The following is a 4060-nucleotide window of genomic DNA, read 5'->3' on the forward strand; positions in this document are numbered from 1 at the left end:
TTTTGCTATGCATAAGGTCACTATAAGTTCAAATAGAATCGATGACACCTGACAACAGCAACATACAAATCTAATTTTATGGTAATATTTTCTTTTCCCAATTTATTTGATCACCTTGCATACCACAGTAATCTGTACACCACCTATAACATAGCAACTGCCCTAGACAATGGTAATTAATTCTACATTGTATTGGTAACCCTATACAGGATCGCTATGAGTCAGAACTGACTCAACAGCACTTAACAGAAACAACAGCATATTCTGCCTGTAATGTATTGTGCCATATTGTTACCTGTAGGTGTCTTATTCCAAATATAATTAGTACCAGGCAACATTCATCATTTTTCAATAAGTTATTGTTGTTGTCAGGTACCATTGAGTTGGAACCGACTCATAGCGACCCCATGCACAGCAGAACGAAACAATGTCCGATCCTGGGCCAACCTCACTACCGCTGCCACACTTGAGTCTTGGAATGATGCCACCGGCTGATCCATCTCGTTGGGGGTCTTCCTCTTTTTCTCTGACCCTCCACCCTACCCAGCATGACCTCCTTCTCCAATGATTGTTTCCTCTGGACAATATGTCCAAAGTAGGAGAGACGAAGCTTAGCCATCCTGGCCTCCAAGGAGCACTCTGGCTGCACTTCTTCCAAAACACATCTATTGGTTCTTTTGGCAGTCCATGGCACTTTCAGTATTCTACTACAACACCACAACTCAAAGGCATCAATTCTTCTACGATCCTCCTTATTCACTGTCCAGCTTTCGCATCCATTTGAGGTTATTGAAAACACGATGGCCTGGGTCAGGAGCACCCTAGTCCTCAAGCTGACATCTCTGCTCTTCAACACTTTAACAAGTTCCTGTGCAGCAGATTTGCCCAGTGCAATATGTCGTCTGATCTCTTGACTGCTACTTCTGCAAGTGTTGATAGTTGATCCAAGAAGAATGAAGTCCTTGACAACTTCAATCTTTTCTCCATTAATAAGAATGTTGTTTATTGGTCCAGTGGTGAGGATTTTTGTTTTCTTATTGTTAAGTGCTGTAAAATTGGTCCTTTCTCATAGTAACCCCATAAAGGATTTCCAAGGAGCCGCTGGTGCATTTGAACTGCCAGGAACTTCCTTTCTTGGAGTGAAGTGCCATTCCAGGAAAGGAACAAAAACTCTTGGAGAAGAGACGAAAGGATAAAGAGGTGGTGGTATGTGGTTCTGACTCTTAGCGACCCTACATAGGGTTTCCAAGCCTGCACATCTTTATGGGAGCAGAAAGCCTCATCTTTCTCCCACAGAATCACTGGTAGATTTGAACTCCTGGCCCTGAGATTAGTAGCCCAACTCATAACCATTATGATACCAGAGCTCCTTTCAAATGATAACAGCCAAGCCTAATCCCAATCTAACCCCATGCTCATGACATGATATATCCCTTTACAATACCCTGCATAGCTTTACTGCAATATATATGTTCATGAGTAATAATAGCATCACTAACAAATCTAGGAGGTCCCCTGAAGGGTAACAAAATGTTGTAAATCCTTCAGTTCCTGGTGACAATAAAAGCCCACGTTTCTTAACTTAGAACTGTCATCTATTTTGTGGGCTGACTATTCATTTCTAGTAAATTCCTGAACATCTTGAGTGTTCACAAAAAAACCTAAGAATTTTACAAGGGAGAGTTCCTTGTGTGTGTGTGAGACAATAATTATTAGGTTAAAATACGCTATTCTTAATTAGAACATAATTTATATATTACTTTTTTCCTTAAACTCCCAAGATGTAGGAAGGAATTTTGTAGGATTTTAAGCCTATTTTGGAGTCCTGGTGTGGCGTTGAGGGGTAATGCACTAGACGGCAAAGTCTGTTTGAACCACAAGGTCAGCGGGTTCAAGCTTCTCAACTCCTCCTTGGAAACCCTATACAGGGTCACTATATGTGTTGGAATCAACTTGATAGCACTTAACAACAGCAACAATGGAGTCTTGGTGTTGTGCTGTAAGGTAAGCACTGGACTACTAACCACAAGGTCTGTAGTTCAAACCCACAAGTTGCTCCTTGGAAACCCTATACACAGTCGCTATGAGTTGGAACCAACTTGATGGCACTTAACAAGCGTATTATTGGTTTCTAACTTGACAAGGAAAAGGCTACCTCTGGGGTATCTCTGAATGGTTGTCCACAATTAATTTTTTTGTGTCTTTTTAATTCAGTGGTTATCAAATTGTGTTGATTAGAGTTCAGAAATGGAGCCTGGCATTGTGTGGGAATAGAATAGGGAGAGATGAGTAATTGAACAGGAACCACTCCCGGCTCCTTTCTCTCCAGAACATCTGTAATCTGTTGTGTAGCACAGGGGATGCCATTTAAACAAAAGGGTTTGTTAAAAAAAATAAAATTAACCAACGATTTAATATATGTAGGAAAATTTAGTCTTGGCATGGAGCTGAAGGATAAACATTGCACTGTTAACTATGAGGTCAGTTATTCAAACCCAATAGCCAATCCTTTGAAACCCTATACAGGGTCGTCATGAGTCTGAACCAACTTGATGGCACTTTAACGAGGACAATTTAGTAAGGAAAACTTTAAAATGACCTATAATTCATTCTCAAAAAAGAATAAGATTATGAGGGGAAAATCAAAGGGCAATGACTAATGTAAATAATATAAAATAATAATTTTATAATTTCTAAAAGTCCTGGTGTGGCACTGTAGGATAAACCAACCACAAGGTTGGTTCAAACCCATGACCTGCTCCTCAGAAACCCTATACAGGGTTGCTATGTCTAGCAACCAACTCCATGGCACTTAACAAGCACAAAATGTGCTCTAAATTTAAATACAGAATACTTGGGTCACCTAAAGTTAGACTTTCAAGTAAAGAAATACAAACTTAATCCCCACTGAGGATTGACCTCAATGACAAAGTCACACAGTTGTCACTTTATCTGAGTGTCTTCATTCAAATGCATCTGGAGGATTGATAACAGATGTGCTGGGGTTTGAACTCTGAATATCTGATTATCGATCTTTGTGGATGTTTCAGGATCAAAATCAAGATAGATGAGTCTTTAGTGCATGAGGGTGATTATAAGAATTAAAATACTGAAAGAACCAGTGTCCTTGCCTTGAAGGATTTTTCTGTAAACTGTATTGGTAGGGAATGTCATTTTCAGTGGAGTGTAACATTTAACCTGTCAGTGCTGACAGTCTGCTCAACCTAGGCCTTGTTAGCCATTTGCTATAGGCAAAAACAATGAATGTACAATCTCAGGTAGTTGTAACAAACATGATTACAAGCACAGACAGACTACCACAAACTTGGAGACGCAGAAATCATTTGAGTATGAACAACTCAGTGTATAAACCTTAGTAAGGATATTTCTTACTTCCTTGGTCTGTTTAGTCCCAGCCTAAATTATGGCTTAATAATCAACAACAGGAAGTATATCCTTGGACTCTCAGCTTTGCCTTTGACCACACCAAACTTTGCCCTTGCTAAACCTCTCTTGAAATCCCTCCCTGCCTCTATCCAAGTCTTCTTCATTCTTCAAAAATTATATAGTACACCTGGATCCATTGCAACAATATTGACAATAGCCAAAACATGGTAACAACTTAAATATTCATCAACAGATAAGTGGATAAACATAAAGTGGAATATTGCTGTTGCTAATGTTGGTAGGTACCATCAAGTCAGTACTGACTCATAGTGACCCTATGCACAACAGAACAAAACATTGCCCAGTCCTGCACCAGTCTCACAATCATTGCTACATTTGAATCCATCACTGCGGTCACTGTGACAATCCATCTCATTGGGAGTTTTCATCTTTTTCTCTGACGTCATGTCCTTCTCTAGGGACTGGTCTCTCTTGACAACATGTCCAAAATCTGAGAGACAAAGTCTGGCCATGCTGACTTCCAAGGAGCATTCTGGCTGTTCTTCTTCCAAAACAGACTTGTTTATTCTTTTGGCAGTCCATGGTACTTTTAATATTCTCCTATAACACCATAGCTCATATGCATCAATTCTTCTACAGTCTTCCTTATTCA

Source organism: Chrysochloris asiatica, unplaced genomic scaffold (genome assembly GCF_000296735.1).
Source record: "Chrysochloris asiatica unplaced genomic scaffold, ChrAsi1.0 scaffold00002, whole genome shotgun sequence".
Classification (NCBI taxonomy): domain Eukaryota; kingdom Metazoa; phylum Chordata; class Mammalia; order Afrosoricida; family Chrysochloridae; genus Chrysochloris; species Chrysochloris asiatica.